This window comes from Staurois parvus, unplaced genomic scaffold (genome assembly GCF_062004578.1).
Source record: "Staurois parvus isolate SC_StPar_1 unplaced genomic scaffold, SC_StPar_1.0 ptg000116l, whole genome shotgun sequence".
NCBI classification, from domain to species: Eukaryota; Metazoa; Chordata; class Amphibia; order Anura; family Ranidae; genus Staurois; species Staurois parvus.
In genome coordinates, this window is record NW_028317912.1 from 745935 (window position 1) to 765890 (window position 19956).

A 19956-nucleotide genomic window follows, 5' to 3' on the forward strand; every position below is an offset into this window, starting at 1 on the left:
AGAGCAATAAGCAATTGGATTAAAACAGACAACTTGTTTAATAGCCTTTTCCACAGGAAGCGCTCTGACAAAGAATATGGAAAAACTACCACATAGACATTATCATCAGCATCTGACTCGACAATATTTTTTATCTAATGTTCATTAGTACATCAATACTCATATAAGACATGTAGCACTACCCCTCTCCCCCCCTCTTCCCCCCGAGAAGCCGTCGGATGGCTTGGGTTCCTTTGCTCCAGAGATGACCTGCCCTGTACCTGAACCTAAGTGACATTGACATACCTGTAAGCAGTTTAAATGAGCTTTAACAGAAAAATCCCTGCAAGGAAAACAGTGGGTTAGACAGCTTTATAACAAGATAACACCACAAATACATTTCACCATGTGGCACAGGCCATTATGGCAACCACCATTTGTTCCCCACAGCTGCCTGTGAAAACAGCCTGACTGGAAATGCACTAGGACAGCTTGAGGGCATGAAACTGAGCCATACACAGAGGCAAATACTTTTCAACATGGCATAACAAATATAAATGCCTACAGCAGCAATAGTACAGCCTATCTAAACTTGTAAGGCCCTACTGAGTCACTGGCAGTGAACCAGAACTTAATCCTGCTGGCATTGGAGCACTTAGTTTCTGGTGGAGTGCTCACCCATTTTTCCTGAGGGTATCTTTTTCTTTTCTATCTCCTCTAACCACTTCTTATGATTTGGTGATGGACAATGACTGTAGTCACCTCTCAGTAGTTCTGGAGTCTCTCAGTACTGCTTGACAGCACAACACTGGAACAGCTGGAATAGCAGGAAAATTGGATCAGCTAGAACACTCTGGAACAATTGAAACACTCTGGGACACTGGAACTGTATCAAGATTGCCTGGGCTCTTGGCACACACTGCCCTGCACACCACGGCTCACTGTTCAGGCTGCTCTGCCCAGGGCTTCTTACAGTCTCCACCCGGGATCCCACAATGGTGGCCCCTGAGCACCATTGCGCCTGGGCTCCAGACAGCCTTCCCACTCCAACAATCACAGCTGCAGCAGCCCACTCAAATCCCTGCCTTCCTGCCTTCCAGTCACTTGTAACTCTCTGTTGGGTCTTGGGGGGGAGAAACACCTACTGGCCAATAGAAAGCCCTCCTGATGCCCCATTGCTAGGAGCTTGCCCCAGGATGCAGCAGCAGCCAGAGCCTTCTCTGTTGCCTTTTCCTGCAGCTGCTCATAATGCACAGGCAGGAGAGATATATTCTCCAGCAAGGAAATAAATAGTTTTCTGGGTGGCTTAAAAGAGCCACAGCCCAGGAAGCACTACAAAAGCCTTTAGGATAAGTACTGCTCAGCCTAGATACCTAAATATGTTTAACTTGGAGGGTAACAGAATGCCCATACATGCATATCCTAGTTCAAGGTAAAGCCCAACTGCAGCATATTTTGTTTTTAATTTATTGCCCTGTGCCTGTGTTTTCAGTTCTGCTGGCACCAGACTAACCAATTTCAATCCAATTGAGTTGAATGATACCAGTATCACTAAACTCACTTCTTGTGAGCCCAGGGTGTTAAAAACCCACTCTATGGGGCTGCATCATCAGGCTGTCACAGAAGAATTCTAAAAAGAGAAATGCCTCCTCATTATGTAGCTCCATTCTTTGTGCCATTCAGGACCCTCCCACCATTAAATGTAAAAAACCTATAACTGTCTACCTTGAGGATTCCTGAGGTCAAACTTAACTCTGCAGGAAAAAAGGATTTTATGCACATTTATAAAAGGAAAACAAAATAATGTAAGTAAGTACTGGGCCTAAAAGAGGGAGTGGAGGCATGAGCTGGGCTTTAAAGATAAACTATTTATTTATTTATTACAGGTATTTATATAGTGCTGTCAATGTGCGCAGTCCCTGCCCACAAGGAGCGTACAATCTAAGGTCCCTAACTCACATTCATACATACACATACTGGGGCCAATTTAGACAGGAGCCAATTAACCCTCCAGCATGTCTTTGGAGGGTGGGAGTTATACGGAATACCCAGAGGAAACCCACACAGGCACAGGGAGATTATGCAAACTCCAGACAGGTAGTGCCATGGTTGGGGTTCAAACTAATGGCTCTTTTCTTTGCCCTTAGAGGCTGTACAGAATTGGGTGGGAATGAAATGAAGGCAAATATAAGTTACTGTGGAGTGCTGCATTAGTCCTGGTTCACACTGATGTGGTGCGGAATTCGCAGCGTTTTCTGTGCGAATTCCGCACAGCTTCAGAATCGCACCCCATTCATGTGAACCGCTGCAGGTATGTATGTTAAGTTAACAACACCCCAAAAGTGGTTCGCAAAGCGCGGTGAGATGTGCAGATTTGAATTGCATAGGTGTGAATACCCATGCCATCCGATTCTAGTGCGAACATTGTGATTAGAGCCACACAAAATGCACACAAATCGCATGTGATTTGCACAGGAATGTGGTGCAGTTCCTGTGCTAATCACATGCGATATACCGCACCGCATATATGTGAACCCAGGCTAATTGAATCACTGTTAGGAATCCAAACTCAAACGGCATCCTCATACTTTACCACAATTGCATGATTTCTGAATATCATTAGTAGCACACGGATTTATTTTACTTGTTGCCTTGAGTTGCTCAGAACGAATAGGATCCCTGAAGCAGAAAATGTCCTTCATCCTAGAAGTTAGAGTAATTCGAGTAAGGATTAAGTGTTACCTAGCACAATCAAAGTGATACAGAACTGTAAAGCGGAGTGGGACAGTTTCAGGGCCCCCTTTACTATCCTTTTCTAACTGCAAAATAATTTTCTCCAACTGTTGTGTACATACTGTTGTGGTTTTGTCTTTTTATCAGTTCTTACAAGTTCTTCCCAGCTGTAAAACCATACAGAGGCTCACATAGACATTAGTATATCTTTCAATTAAACAGTAGCTCCCAGTGAATTAAAACCACCCTTTGGAAAACATCAAATGAAGTTGTTCAGGGCATTTTCCTCTTTAATCTGGGATGGATTTTTCATTCTATGAAGAACTAAAGAACCATAAAAATTGTCTAATGTTTCAGCTAAATTACTATATAGTTAATGTTTCTTCTGATTAGGTACATGGATGAGATTACAGGGTTGTAAATGAGGGATTTCCTACTTAACGCAGCCTTTTAGTTAAAAATTGGTGTGTAAGTGACAGAGTATCAGTGAATAGATCTATTTCATGCTGTGGCAGCCTAAGATTGTAGAGCAGTGGTGGTCAACCTACTAGATGGAGAGGGCATCAAGTGCAGTCCTTGACAGCACCAAAGAATCACACATTAGATTATCAAATTATCATTATATTATTATAATATACAATGCTAAAAAAAGAATGCCAGGGATTGTGGACATAATACAGAACACAGTCAGAGATTGCAGACATGCTACCGGAGATGGTCAGAGATTGTGGACATGTTATAAGAGTGGATGGAGACAAGAGACATCTTGCAGGAGACAGTTGGAGACTGCAGACATGAAACCCTTAGGGCATATTGACACCACAATGCAGAGCAGCAGGATAATTTCACTGTTCCTGCTGCTCTGTATTGCCAGCTGCGCTAGGGGGCAGTGTGGTGCATGATTCAGCACAGCGCATAGCTCCCTTTTTTTGTTTTGTACAAGCTTTATTTGAAGCCCATAGGCTGATCAATAAAAAAAAAAATACCACCATGGTCAGCCTTAGGCCCTAAGAGGATTGTGGATGCCTATGAGTCTAGCAAGTTAATTAAAAAGATGATCAAATCATTTGAAATTGATCAATTCATTGTAAAGAAAATAATCTACAATTGCCATAGATATGATGCCCTTATTTCTGAATCCAGCCAGCTATAATTTTATGCCAAAAAATAGTTTAACTGGCAATCGCATACAGAATGTCTCCAGAAATCTAACATCCAGCTTATGTAGTTGGTTTGCTGCTTCTCACAAACATCTTCACAGGGTTAAAGGTTATATTTTAGGTATCCCTGGAAACATCCATAATTTTCCTGCGATGAGAACACTTTTGGCACCAATGGGTTCTATAGTGTACAGGTTTCTCTTTCTACAGCACTTGGGTTGAGTGCGTGATTATGGGATGTAGACCTTCCTTTTAAATAGTCTAAGGAATTGTCTGTCATGCTGAAGCAGATTTGGAGAGGGTTGATTCTTTCTCAACACAAGGAGATTTTTACTTTAACATATGCAGGATTGTTTAATCTAAAGCAGCACTGTGAATCAAAGCAGCAATGCTTAAGGAAACAGCTGCACATTTCAGCCGTGGGTGCTCACCAGGCCCGTATTGACCAAAGGGCACACAAGGCATTTGCCCGGTGGGCTGGGGTTGCATGTCCTAAGAGCTGGCTAATGTGAGTCATGTACTGAGCACTCAACAGTGTGATCCTGTCCCTTCTACTGTTCTATACCCGCCTAAGCCCTGCCAATAACCGGTGGCTGTTGTGATGCACATTCCCCTAAATCCTAAGACCAGCCAGAGGTTCAGCCCACCCTTCAGAAGCCTGCATCCCGGAAAGATTCAAGACGTCGCACAGCAGCCCAGCAACAGGAAACGACTCTGCTGGTGCCTAGGATACAGTCACATGACAACCGGACCATGGTGGAGATCATCGCAGACCACCCAGCCAAGCTGGTCAACTAGAAATTTTTCTGCTTAGTGTTGCCATCCCACTGGTGCTGTAACAAGAACCTGCCTGTGGCATTTAAGGGGGGGACTGGGTAATGGGGTACTTTTGTGTCGGATCTTCCAGGTGGGAAGGAGGGTACATATGTGTCTGATCTTCCAGAGGGGTATTGGGGTACTTATGTGTCTGATCTTACAGGAGGGGGAGGGATAGTTATGTGTCTGATCTTCCAGGTGGGAAGATGGGTACTTATGTGCCTGATCTTACTTCCGGGTAGGGAGAGGGGTATTTATGTATCTGATATTCCAGTTTTGTTTATGTGTTATTCCAGTATTGTATTTTGAGTAATATTTATATCTTGCAAAAACTTTAATCGGAGTGTAATTTAAAAAGTAAGAGGGTCCCCTCAACCTGTCCAAAGTAACTCTAGATGACATAGCAGGAGATGAGGAGCAGACTTTTGCTCAATGCAGTTGGCACCATTTAATCTGCCAAGAGTTGCCTAATAAATAGTTCCATTGGATCCTCTCCGATTTTTAATTTCAATCATCTATACCATTAACAATCCCAATTTTCCTATCGCTCTTACTCACTGTTACACTGATAATGTTTTTTGGCATTTTTAATATGAACATTTAGGAGAGGTCTATAATTTAAGTGCCAGCAAATTAATTAAATTTGAAGGTAATTCAAATTTGGTAATTTAAAAAAAAGGTTGCTCAGTCTAAAATGCCTATTTTTTGTCCCAGTCCGGGCCTAGTGCTCACCATACCTAGAGTCTGCACTCCACTTATGTCTGCACTCAACATAGCTTTATTATTATTTATTAGCTTTATTATTCCAGGTAAACCATGAAATTAGAAAATTATGGAAAACATCAAACTATGCTCCTCCCCTGGTGCGTGCCCTATCATGGGGCTTAATCATAGAGGCACCATAGACATAAAGTGCTGCAAATCATGGATTCCATAAAATATGAGAAAATAAAATAGAGAGAAGTAGAAGCTGTCCAATATACGAAATAACGCACATAAAATTCAAAATGTATTTTGACGCTTAAATTATTATTTTTTTTTTTTTATTTCTCCAGAAGGTGTTGGAGACTTGCAAAACTTGCCAAAATTCAAGTCAATGACACCATGCCCCCAGAACTTGATTTAATTCAAGTCTATGACACCATGCCCCAGACTCGCATTAGACACCGGTAAAAGCATTTTGCTTATAATGAATTTCCTTCTAAAAGAAAAAAAAAACCATGAAAAAAAGGCATTCTAAAAACTTTAGATAGCATTTTAAAACTGTCTCCTAAATAGGTCATAAATGCAATTCAAAAGTGTTTTAGCTTACAGTACATTCCTTTCTAAGGATGTGTGAATTCAACCTACTACGGGGGAAGCAGAACAGAGTCATCATGGCAGCCCTTTTTATCAGGTAAGAATACTCAGCCTCTGACAAATCCAAATGTTATGAGGAATGGATCTTTTGGAACCGTATTTAAAAACATTCCTCCTCAATCATTGCTGGTGTCTTTGAATGACTTTTACAACAAAGGACTAACTTTTGACCCACATAGATTTGAGGCAGGTGAGGCATTGCTTGTTGGCATAACTCACTGCAGATATATTAGTACTAATATTTTAATAATAATCTCAGGTCATATGAATACCATGATTGAGACTTTGTCCAAGATCTGTCAATCCCTAAGAATGCCTATACAGACTTAAAATAAAACCTGACACAGGTGGTATGTCAGTTGCCTAAAAGGTCTAAGAAAAAGAAACACTTTCTAATAGGTTATAAACCACTCATATAAATTCAACTGTGCTTAATTTTAAAGTGTCGATTTTATTTAACCGTTGGTAGATTATTTCAGTCCTAGAATGATCCATAGTGCCCAGCATTGCCCCTGACAGCCTTTCATTTAATATACAGTTTTTGCTGGATTTAGCATTGATTGAAGCTGCACCAAAGTGTATGCCAATTAATTCCTACTATGTAATTAATATCTGGTAGAATTACTGCCAGGAGCCTTACAACTAATGAACTGTGATTCCAGGTTAATTCCTTGCCTCGCGCTTTAACACTTCATCAAAACCAGAAGTCACTTCCATCAAATATCCCTTCAAGGTAAAAAGCAGAGAAAGACGGAGCACGGAAAAGATATACATATAGTGGAAACAGGAAAAGTGATGAATGGAGAGATAGTGGAATAAGCAATTGAAACTACAGCAAAAGGAAAATGAAATAATAATATTAATAAAAACGCAGACAATGTAACGTGAAAGAATGAGCTGCCAGAAATTAAAGAAGAAGAGAAAAATGAAAAATGACACTTTTGCTAAATAAAGGACTACAAGGACAAAAGAGATGTAATTTATAAGAAATATACATGTATATAATTTTACATTTCCATTGACCTCCCTTTCTGTCCCAGCTGACTTTCCCCCACCTCCTCATTCCTCCATCCATCAACATAGTGTCGGTTCATTATTCTAAATAGAAGGATCTTTTATTCCACATATCAGGTTTTGTGGATGCAATCTGCATGCCAATTATGGGAATGGACCCCTGATACCAAGAAATGGAAATCAGCACTACTCGATACAGTCTTAGAGGAGATTGTCACACTCTGCACCCAGAGTGGCCATATATGTTCACCTGGAACTAGTTCAAAGTCACCCGCATGTATGGTAAGGAACGGGCAATTTTACAGCATCGAGAAACTTTAGAAGGATATCTGGACTCTGGTTTGAGACGGTAATGGGGGACAAATGTTAAATACTATTTCCTTAAAGAGTATGTCTAAACAAAATGGAAATCACTAAATTTTTTGAGGCCACAATTCCACTGCCTCCTAAAAAACCCCAGCAGGATTCCAACACTGCTACTTGGTTGGACTTGAAGAGCAACTACAAAATTGCATTTGTTACCTGGTTTCACCAAAAGGTGGTCCTTTTGCAAAGGTGGTAAAATCTGTAACCAGCTTAAAAACAGAATGGGTTAATGTCCCACAGGTATATGTAGCAAATAAGGTACTACTTACCAGTCATCATACTACTTACCAGTCATCACAGAAAAAAATATTCAGTGCATAAAAGTACACTTAAACTTTAATACCTCCTGATTTTAAAGATGAGTAAAGGGATACCGTTTAAGAAATGGTATGTAGGCAAAGGACACATCCCTGCCACACACCCCAGTTACGAGAACCATGAACAATAATGAAAATAACAAATGCAATCATTTAGAGCAGTGGTCTCTAAACTGAGGTCCTTTGCTTGTTTTTATCCAGCCCTCTTACCAACAAGGAGGAATAAGTCCCCCCATTGATATCAATGAAGGGGCACAATTCCTCCCACTCACACCAACAATGGTGCCCACTAACACCAACGACAGGATCACAACTCCTCCCAATAACACCAACAATGGGGTCCAGTGACACCAATCATGAGGTACAATTCCTTCCATTGACACCAACAATGGGGCACAATTCCTCCCATTGACACCAAAGATGGTTTTCTACTCTCAATGGCAATAGTTCGGCCCCCTTAAAGTCTGAAGGATGGTAAACTGGCCCATTGTTTAGAAAGTTTGGAGACCCCTGATTGAGAGGGTGGATGAAAGGTTAATTTGATTCTAAAGGCACAAAGCTTTTACTCTCGAAGCAGTTACTCTCTCAGTTCTCTGCCTTCTCATTGGCTCACACACAGCAGTGGGAGCCATTGGCTCCCGCTGCTGTCAATCATACCCAGTGAGGAGGGAGTAGGGGGCAGAGCCGAGCACCGTTCTGTGTATCTTATAGACACAAGCCTGCACGAGTACCCCCAGAGCAAGCAGCTTGTTATGGGGGCACTCAGCAGGGAGGAGGAGCCAGGAACACTGATGGAGGACCTCAGAAGAGGAGGATTAGGGCTGCTCTGTGCAAAACCATTGCACAGACCAGGTAAGTATAGCATGTTTGTTAGTTTTAAAAAAATAACATTTCAACAATCAATTTAAGTATAATATAAAGATTTTGGTCAATGAATAATACATTTTTATAGAGGTCTGTAAACCAAAAAAAGAGGGGGAGCTAGGAAAAAAAGGAGACAGAGAGATTTGGTTCTGAAAGAGGGTCAGTCCCTCCAAATGAAGGACATAAAGGAGCTAATCAATTTATATCACACATTTACAGAATTTACTATAATAAGAGTGCTATGTAAAAAAGACAGATCTCCTTCCCAAATCTCCTCTCTCTGTGTGCCATATCGCCAATCACGTTCACATTTGCAACGCAGGTATAAATCCCATTTCTGGTTGTGTAAGAATCTTTATTATACTGACACTGACATGTCAGGCTCTCTGTATGTTAGAGCCTGCAAGGAATGTGTTTAGGAGTTTCATTACTGAATTGGTCACAGTTGGTGGTGTCAGTAAGGACTGTAGATACATTAAAAAAAGCTTTAGATGTGTTTCTTAGGGAACGCAATGTATAGGGATATGAAAAATGGTAGTGACATAGAGGTTGAACTGGGTGGACCGTTGTCTTTATGTCGCTAATGGTTGTGTGTATCTGGTACCAGAATAGCTGTGTGTGTAGTAGCCATTTTATTCACGTTACAAGTCTCCCATGCCATTTTCTCATAAGAAGGCATAGCCACAGTGACCTTTCCCCCTACTTCCTTCAGTTTATACAATACACAACTGTTGACTGATGCCAGACACCCCTCATCTGTCTGTTATTAGGCCTAGCAGAATCTAACCCCCAATGCACATCTCAGGGCCCATAAAAGTGTCTCACATAGCCGCTTCAGTGACTAGAAGAATTAACACACATTGAATAATAAATACCTTAGCTGGAAGTCTGTAGAACTCGCATATCTGTCTCTCAGTAGAAACCATCATCATCCCACTGTATTTCATAACTTCAGAAATTATGACCGTATAGCCAGAATACAGTCATATTCATCTTCATCAGTTATTGGGTAGCATTTTGAACCCAAACCCTATGCTAGGAGGTACCAGAGTGAATTAAGCCTCCACACCCCTCCTATGAGAAATAGATATCCGGGACCTCTCATATCTATATCCATTTCGAAGCTAATTTCATGCTGGACAGTAAAATGTGGAGTAGCCAACTGTACAGTGCAGATATTCATAGATACTTACAGAAAACTGTATCTGGGACTTGATTAAAAAAGTGGCGACATCCCAGCAACCACCCCTCAGGTGCTTAATTGGTCAAATAGTCTGTCAACACCCCTTTGATACCTCAGAAAACGGGAATGCCTGGACACTTTAGCAGCTCTTGTTTTAACATCAAACCAAGGAACACCCAACAGGACTTGTCAGAGCCACTGTACCGTTTTTGCTCATGCACTGGACCTTGCTGAAACCAAGATTTGCAAATATTCGTCATTTTCAACTGATTTTTATTTCTCTGTTGCTTTATTGTCTTTTTGTTTCCTTGTAACACCCTTTTTCTGTAAATATTTTATTTGCACCAATTTGACGTTTTCATTATTAAACCCTATTTTGAAAAGTGTTGAAATTGTCTCTAAGACTTTTAATGCAAACTAAAAGAATCCCTGCTACTGTAGTATAAATCTCTGAACATACCTGTCTGTGGTGACAGTGCGTGTTAAAGATGTTTATTCTAAAATCATAGTTGTTATTGTTAAGATATTTGAGTTTCTCCTTCTTGGTAGAAAAGTAGTGGTGGCAGTTTAAAGGGTTAATTGCTTAATTAACTAAACCCAGTAACATCTCAGTCTGTTGGCACATAGATTGTAGTCCCGCAAGCTGGAAATCTTTGTGCATTGTGGGACTTAGAGTGCCATTATTGTGTAAGTGATAGCACGGTATGAGATTGACCAGTCTTTTGTAACAAGTCAATGAAGAGGGCAGTGGTCGGACATCCTCATTCTTCACAATGACCTCTTACATTGCATTGCAGAAGTTCAGTAAAAGATCCACAGAATTATCGTATTTGTGTGTCATGTTAAGCCAGTACTACTATGAGCTGGGTAAGCAAGAGAGTTTAATACATTTTTTTTTAAATCTCTGCTCTCAGGTTAATGCTACAAACAGGCAGCTAGCACTAGAGGTTCACCAAACCCACAAACTATGTATACAACATTGTGCAACAGTAAGAGTTGATAATCAAACAGTGATACAAGATAATTATAAAATTTGTGAAAAAAAAACAGATAATCACAGTAAAAGTTGATCAATAAATGTCCACTCAATTCCAACATCTGAAAAAATAAATAATCTCGATAAACGTTGATCGATAAGTATCCACTTATTCCCATAGGGAAATCCGATAAAGTCTGTGTATAGTGAATAATGACAAACCAAAATCTTCAGAAAATTGCAAAAGCAAAACACCCAGGTGTGCCAAGCAAATCCATGCACCCCAACCAGAAAGGACACACATCAGCTGCTTACCAGATCCCAATGCCCATAACATTCAGTAAGTGGTCATTCAGCGCTTAAGGGATTAAGTATCCAACCAGAAAATAGATCTCCTTCACAAGCTCAATGCAAGACAGGCAGCCACAGCAACACTCAAAAACTCAAAAATAAAAGGTAAATAGGTCATCCCATAGTGTAAAACCATCTGGATTGCTTTACTGGGAAAAGTAAAGTGCACATTCACAGCATTGGAAAAGCCTACAGGCATCAGGGCATGTATCGTAATTTGGCGTTCCTAGGGGCTAACAATATTGAACCCGATGGTCACTCAATCCAGTGTGCATGATGATGTCATCCTACGCATTTCACCACAGATGACATTGTCAGGGGGTCTGTCAAAAGCTGGAGTTTGGCTTAATAATGACTGAGGATATAACAAACCTTATTCTTTCTTAATTCTACCATTAGTTTTACATAAAATAATTGCATGTAACAAGGGACAGGGCTTGTACTAAATTGTATATTAATCATGAAAAATACAAAGCATAAATGCAGCCCTGAACCCCTGCAATGACAATATCTACACACATTTACAGGTTCACATTCAGATCTAGTTCAGATATTTCCCTTTTCTTCTAAAACTATATTAATAATGCCTACAGATGGACTAAATGTTTAGGAAATTGACAAATGTATCTAATGATCTGGCCATTCTTAGGAACAGAATGCATTTCCACTGTGATATTGTTGGGGGTTTTTTTTTACAATATTTACTCTGTGCTTCATGATAGAAAAACTTGTATGAACATAAATAGAAATTACCACCCAGTCATTCTGGAAACTTATTCCAATAAAGCATTCAGTCCCAGAGGGGAAATAATGCCCCATTAAAACAGTTCAACTTTGAAGAATGTGGAAATACATTGAGATTAATGATATGTTTATTCTTAATGTCGCAGAAAAGGAATGAATTGCTTAACTGTGTTCTCCCCATTAAAGATCTATCAATTTATAGAAGGTCTTCACGGTCTGTAGAACAACAGCCCCGTTCGACAAACCACATACATACACAAATCAGCACTGACACCCAGGACTGCTCTACTGCAAGACTCTATCTGGGGACTTGTGGGTCCTTGAGGCAAAGAGTAGGTGACAGGCTCCACTTAGCATTCATTACCTGCATATAATAACCTCATATATCAAACTGGAATTGACCGAGAAACCCCATGATAGTAGGTCCTCTGTTATACACGGCAAACACCATTAACCAAAAGTCCCTTGTTCCCTTGCTTGATATGCAAAATCGGCAGGGCCGTAGAAAAAGAAACAGCCGTCACAATGACTATTTTGTTAGCGCTATACATAATATGAATGAATTATGCAAAACAGTCACAACTCTGTAATCGGATGCTTTGAGAAATAAGACCTGAGCTGACACCCAGTGGCCTGGAAAATAATGAGGCTGGGCTGAACAAAATTATAAATAAAATAAATTAATTTAAAGTGGACACTGATGCATGGAGAGGGGACCAGTTAGAAGCTCCATGTTCATTCACCCGGGAAGTGTATTCATTGCTCGCAAGTGTGGCACCCCGAGGGGAAGCCGCCTCTATTATGAAGTGGATAAAGGTTGAATCACTGCTGGCTATTTGGGTGTAGGTTTTTTCTAATTGCTTTTGCTCTCTGCAGGGGAAGAGGAATGCAAACTGATGCCCCTTTATTGTATCTGAAGATGTTCAAAGAGACTTCCCTTTCCAGGCCATAATGGCAGGCTTCATATGTTAAATGCTGATGGAGTTTCTTTTACAAAGTGTACCTGTCACTTATACAACCCCTGGCAAAAAGTATGGAATCACCACTCTTGGAAAATGTTCATTCAATTGTTTAATTGTATAGGAAAAAAATTTATCACAGACATGCCTCAGAACTATTCATTTAACATTCCAACCTTCTGGCTTTAAGAAACACTTAAAAAAAAAAAAAAAAAAAAGAAAGAAAACAGTAGTCAGTTGCAACTGTTTTTGCAGATCAAGCAGAGGAAAAAATATGGAATCACTAAATTCTGAGGAAAATATTATGGAATCATAACAAAAAAAACACTACAGTACAACACTATTACTTTGTTGCACCACCTCTGGCTTTTATAACAGCTTGAATTCTCTGAGGCATGGATTTAACTATCGACAAACAGTATTCTTCATCAATCCGGCTCCAACTTTCTCTTATTGCAGTTGCCAGATCAGCTTTGCAGGTTGGAGCCTTGTCATGGACCATTTTCTTTCATTTCCACCATCAATTTTCAATTGGATTGAGGTCCAGACTATTTGCAGGTCATGCCATTGACATTATATGTCTTTCTTAAAGGAAAGTTTTTTTGCCCTGTGGCAAGATGCATTATCATCCTGAAAAATTATGTCATCATCACCAAAAATCCTTTCAATTGATGGAATAAGGAAAGTGTCCAAAATCTCAATATAAACTTGTGCATTTATTGAAGATTTAATGACTGTCATCTCTCCCATACCTTTACCTGACAAGCAACCAGGGCAGCACAGTGGCTAAATGGTTAGCACTTTTGCCTGGCAGTACTCGGGTCATTGGTTCAAATCCCAGCCACGGCACCACTTGCCTGGAGTTTGCATGTTCTCCCTGTGCCTGCGTAGGTTTCCTCCGGGTACTCCGGTTTCCTCCCACACTCCAAAGACATGCTGGTAGGTTAATTGGTTCCTATCTAAATTGGCCCTAGTATGTGTATACATGAATGTAAGTTAGGGACCTTAGATTGTACGCCTCTTGAGGGTTAGGGATTAATGTGAATGTGCAATATATATGTAAAAGCTCTGCGTAAATTGACGACGCTATATAAGTACCTGAAATAAATCAATAAATAAACCCCATATCCTCAATGATTGTGGAAATTTGCATGTTTTCTTCAGGCAGTCGTCTTTATACTATGTATATAATAAAAGAGTGAGCGCTAATCCAAAAAAGCAGCTAAGCACTCTAAGCAACCAATATATACTTAAACAGAGTAATATCAACAAAAGTGCAGCGCTAGATAATAAAGTCTGCAAAAAAGTCCACTAAAGTCTAATTCATAAAAACGTGCCAGGTGACAAGTAGAAATCAATGGTGGCGATCCGTGAAGAAAAGCAGAAATGCGCACTCACCAGAAGACAGATATAAGTAAGTGGTATGCATCAAAGCCCATTGATCCTAAATCAAGGAGAGATCTGGTCAAAAATGGGTTGATCTTCAATCAAGGGTGCAGAGCTTATCCAAAGCAGATCCAGGTAGCCAGAGGTCTCCTACAGCTGGATGGACGGAAGGGGTCACCTGCTTAAAGGGGGTCTTCCTCCTCTTGGTAAAAGGCCTGAGTTCTCAGTAAAGGACTCTGCAAAAAGGTACTCCTCCATGGTACAACACCTTTGTGGTTTACAAGTGAACAATGATTCCAGGCATACTGATAACGCTGGAGTGGAGGTTGTCAACTAGGTTACAATGTTCGAGGACAGCTGCTACCACCCAGCTTCCAGGTGACCGTCATCAGCGACAGAGACAAACATCCTTCTCCAAACTAGATTTTAAGATGATGCCCTCCAGCAAATATCCTTTTAACATATATTTTGAAGGCCCTCAGCCCAGCATCTGCTGAGAAAATGTATATTGTATAGGGCGCGCTTGTTGGAGCCCAACTTCTGTAGCACCACTCTCAAGCTGTATCAAACATGTCCATAATTCATCCCCAGGGTTAGCAGCGTCCAGCTGTAGATGTTTTGTCAGTTTGTAGAACAAGTGCAACACACAGCCAGGTCTCCTCTCAACTACTACATCACCAAGACGAGTCGTCTTTATACATTTCATTGGAACGGCACCAAACAAAAGTTCCAGCATCATCACCCTGCCCAATGCCGATTTGTGATTCATCACTGAATATCACTTTCATCCAGTCATCCACAGTCCATGATTGCTTTTCTTTAGCCCACTGTAACCTTGTTTTTTTCTGTTTAAGTGTTAATTATGGTTTTCGTTTGGCTTTTCTGTATGAAAATCCCATTTCCTTTAGGCGATGTCTTACAGTTCAGTCACAGACATTAACTCCAGTTTCTACCCATTTGTTCCTCATTTGTTTTGTTGTGCATTTTCTGTTTTCAAGGCATATTGCTTTAAGTTTTCTATCTTGACGCTTTTATGTTTTCCTTCATCTACCAGTACGCTTCCCTTTTACAACCTTCCCATTTGATTTGTACTTGGTCCAGATTTTAGACACAGCTGACTGGGAACAACCAACATCTTTTGCAACATTCCATGATGATTTACCTTCTTGAAGAAGTTTTATAATCCTCTTCTTTGTTTCAACTGACATCTTTCGTGTTGGAGTCATGATTCAATCAGCTTGGTGCAACAGTTCACCAAGGTGTGCAAGCACTCTTAGGTTCTCTAAGGAGGGACATGACTGAGCCATGAGGCATTGCATAGGTTTACCTATTCCAAGAACTTGAGGCAACCCCATCTTATTAACCGCCTCGTGCCCGCCATATAAGGTAATGATGGGCGCAAGGCAGTTCTCTCGTTCTAGAAGGACGTCATACGACGTCTTCTCATTCTAACCATGCATGCGTGGCTCCAGGAGCGCACAGCACGGCGATCGGTGGTGACCTGTGTCCCTAGGACACAGCGGATCACCGATTAACAGAAAGAGCCGAAGATGTCGGCTCGGTCAAGTGATCAGCTGTGTCCAATCACAGCTGATCGCATGTAAATAGGGAAATGACGGTTATCAGCATTTTTCTCCGCATGAGCTGTCACGCTGACAGAGGAGAGGAGAGGAGAGCCGGTAATCAGCATCCCTCAGAGGGGACATGTGCACTGATGATCAGTGTGCCCTGATGACCAATGTAGCCCCAGCACTGCCACCTGTCAGTGTCCATCAATGCCAGCTGTCAGTGCTCATCATTGCCACCTACCAGTGCTCATCATTGCCACATCAATGCCACATATCAGTGTCTACCAGTGCACATCAATGCCACATATCAGTGCCCATCTGAGCTGCCTTCCAGTGTCACCTATCAGTGCCAGTCAGTGCCACCTATCAATGCCAGTCAGTGCCACCAATCAGTGCTGCCAATCAGTGCCGCCTATCAGTGCCAGTCAGTGCTGCCTATCAGTGTCAGTCAGTGCCGCCTATTAATGTCAGTCAGTGCCGCCTATCAGTGCTGCCTAACAGTGCCAGTCAGTGCCACCTATCAGTGCCAGTCAGTGCTGCTTATCAGTGCCACCTATCAGTGCCATATATGAGTGCTGCCTTTCAGTGCCCATCAGTGATGCCTCTCAATGCCCATCAGTGCCACCTACCAGTGCCTCCTCATCAGTGCCACCTATCAGTGTCCATCAGTGCAGCCTATCAGTGCCCATCACTGCAGCCTCATTAGTGCACATCAGTGAAGGAGAAAAATCACTTATTTACAAAATTTTATAACAAAAACTAAGAAAAAAAATTTTTTTTTCAAAATTTTCAGTGGTTTTTGGTTTGTTTAGCAAAAACTAAAAAACCCAGAGATGATTAAATACTACCAAAAGAAAGCTCTATCTGTCTCAAAAAAATTATACAAATTTCATATGGGTACAGTGTTGCATGACCGTGCAATTGTCATTAAAATGTGACAGCGCTGAAAGCTGAAAATTGCCCTGGGCAGGAAGGGGGTATAAGTGCCATGTAAGCAAGTGTTTAAAGAGAACTATGGGGCTGCCATTGCTCACCTCCCTTGTGAATATACTAGATGCCTGGCTGTTAGCTCACCCGATGACTTGAATACTTGCCAAGCCATTAAGTATGTGCAAAATCAGTAATCCTTATCAGCATTCTTTTTTTGTGACTCTAAAGTATAGAAGCAAAATGGTCAGAATGACAGCCAGGCAACTATCATGTTAAGTTAAAAATTCAGGTTTCATGTTTTCTTAAGATAGATTTTAACCACTTGCCTACCAGGCACTTATACCCCCTTATTTACCAGGCCAATTTTCAGCTTTCAGCGCTGCCGCACTTTGATTGACAATTGCGCGGTTGTGCAACATTGTACCCATATGAAATTTTGATCATTTTTTTCTCACAAATAGAGCTTTCTTTTGGTGGTATTTAATCGCCACTGGGCACTTTACTTTTTGCGCTATAAATAAAAAAAGTGCAAAAAATTTGAAAAAAAAAAAAGTTTCTTTGTTTCTATTATAACATTTTTCAAACAGGTATTTTTTCTCCTTCACTGATGTGCGTTGATGAGGCAGCACTGATGGGCACTGATAGGCGGCACTGATGGGCACTGATAGGCAGCACTAAAGGGCACTGATTGGCAGTACTAATGAGGTGGTATGGATAGGCGGCACTGATAGACAGCACTAATGAGGTGTCACGGATAGGCGGCACTAATATGCAGCACTGATAGGCGGCACTAATAGGTGACACTGATGATGGGTACTGATAGACGGCACTGACTGGCATCACTGCTGGGCACTGACTGGCGGCACTGACTGGCACAAACCCTGGGCACTGACTGGTGGCACTGACTGGCAGCACTGCTGGGAAGCACTGGTGGGTGGGCACAGGTGGGTGGCACTGGGGGGCACAGGTGGGTGGGCACAGGTGGGTGGCACTGCTGGGCACAGGTAGGTGGCACTTCTGGGCACAGGTGTGTGTGACACTGCAGAGTGGCACAGGTGAGTGCACTGCTGGGCACAGGTGGGTGCACTGCTGGGCACAGGTGGGTGATCTGCTGGGCACAGGTGGGCGGAGCTAGTGGGCGCACTGCTGGGCACCGATCATCAGGGCACTGATCATCAGTGCCCTGATGATCGGTGCCGATCCTCGCTCTGACAACTGCCGGTTCTCGGCAGTACTTTCCTCACGATCTGACAGCGTGAGGAAAGTGCAGCCGAGAACCGGCACTTGCATTTCCCTCTGATCAGTGTGTCATTGGACACCGCTGATCACGTGGTAAAAGGCCGCTGTAATTGGCCTTTTACCACATCACGTGATCAGCTGTGTCCATAGGACACAGCGATCACGGAGATCGCCGGGTGCGCGCCCCCTGGGGCGCGCAGGAGAGCGCGTTCTGGGAGGACGTCATATGACGTCCACTCAGAACTGGCCGGCCGCAGTGAAGCCGTCATTCGGCTATCTGCGGTCGGCAGGTAGTTAATAGATGCGTCCCAGAGGTAGAGAAGTGTTCATTTTCCCGTGCCGCACCAAACCAAGCTTTAACATCCCATGGCATGCCATAAGACAACAGATGTTTGTGGCCTCACAGTTCCATATACATCAACTTGAGTTGCAGGTCAGTAAGTAAAATAAGTATTTGATACCCAAGCAAAACATGACCTAGTACTTGGTGGAGAAACCCTTGCTGGCAAGCACAAAGGTAAGACATTTCTTGTATTTAGTTACCAGGTTTGCACACATCTCAGGAGGGATTTTGGTCCACTCTTCTTTACAGATCTTCTCTAAATCCTTAAGGTTTCTTAGCTGTCGATTGGCAACTCGAAGTTTCAGCTCCCTCCATAAATTTTGTATAGGAATAAGGTCTGAAGACTGGCTAGGCCACTCCATAACCTTAATGTGCTTCTTCTTTAGCCACTCCAATATTTTACAATACATGGCCCCATCCATTGGCCCCTCAAATGAGGCAGTTGGCCTGTACCTTTAGCAGAGAAACAGCCCCATGCTTGTCTGTAGGGGTGGTGTTCTTAGGGTCATAGTCAGCATTTTTCTTCCTCCAAACATGGCAAGTCAAGTTAATGCCAAAGAGCTCAAGTTGGTCTCATCTGAGCACAGCACTTTCTCCCAATCCTTCTCTGAATCATTTTGATGTTCACTGGCAAACTTCAGACGGGCCTGTACATGTGCCTTCTTGAGTAGGGAGACCTTGCGGGCACTGCAGGATTTCAATCCATAGGAGCTCCAGACCAAGGGCGATTAATGTTTTTTTTGTATTTCTTCCATTTGCAAATAATTGCTCCAACAGTTGTCTCCTTCTCACCAAGCTTCGTCCTGAAGGTCTTGTAGCCCATTCCTACCTTGTGCAGGTCTACAATCTTGTCCCTGACATCCTTTGACAGCTCTTTGGTCTTGCCCATGATGGTAAGGAAGAAAGAGATTCTGTGGATAGGTGTCTTTTATACACATAATGAGTTGTCGTTAGGAGCACCTTCTTAAATTGACAGGACTAATCTGTGTACCACATGAGTACATAGCCAATTTGTTGGAGCCAGAATTATTGTCAGTTTGTAGGGGATCAAATACTTATTTTACTCACTGAACTGCAACTCAATTTATAAAATTTGTATCATGTGTTTTTTCTGGATTTTTAGTTGATATTCTGTCTCTATCATTTAAAATACACCTATGATAAAAATTGGAGACCCTTCATTTCTTTGTAAGTGGGCAAACTTACAAAATTTGCAGGGGATCAAATCATTATTTTCCCCACTGTACCTGTATTCCCAGCCACAACCATCTGCTGATTCTTGCTGCTGGAATCCACTGTATGCCTCTTATCACCCTTGCGAAGGAGGCCTATGAGTAAAAGCATGCACAGAACTTCACAACTCATAAAAAGTCTTCTCTTCCCCCACCACTGCTGTTGCTTCATTGGCATTACTGTCATCTTCACAGCAGGGCAAAGTGCAGGAGGTTTCACAAGTGGTTGATTGGTTGCTGCAGCTTGGGACAGTCCTTGCAACCAAGCAACCACTTGTTAACAGGAAAAGTTGGGAAGCTCCCAACCTCCATCCAGATCTGTTGTACTTCCTGCCGTCTGCCCTGCTAGGGCTGGAAAGGAGGGGGGGGTGATGTAAAATGGGGGGATTGAGGACACTGTTACAAAGGAGGGGCTGTAATGTAGGGGAAGGGACTGT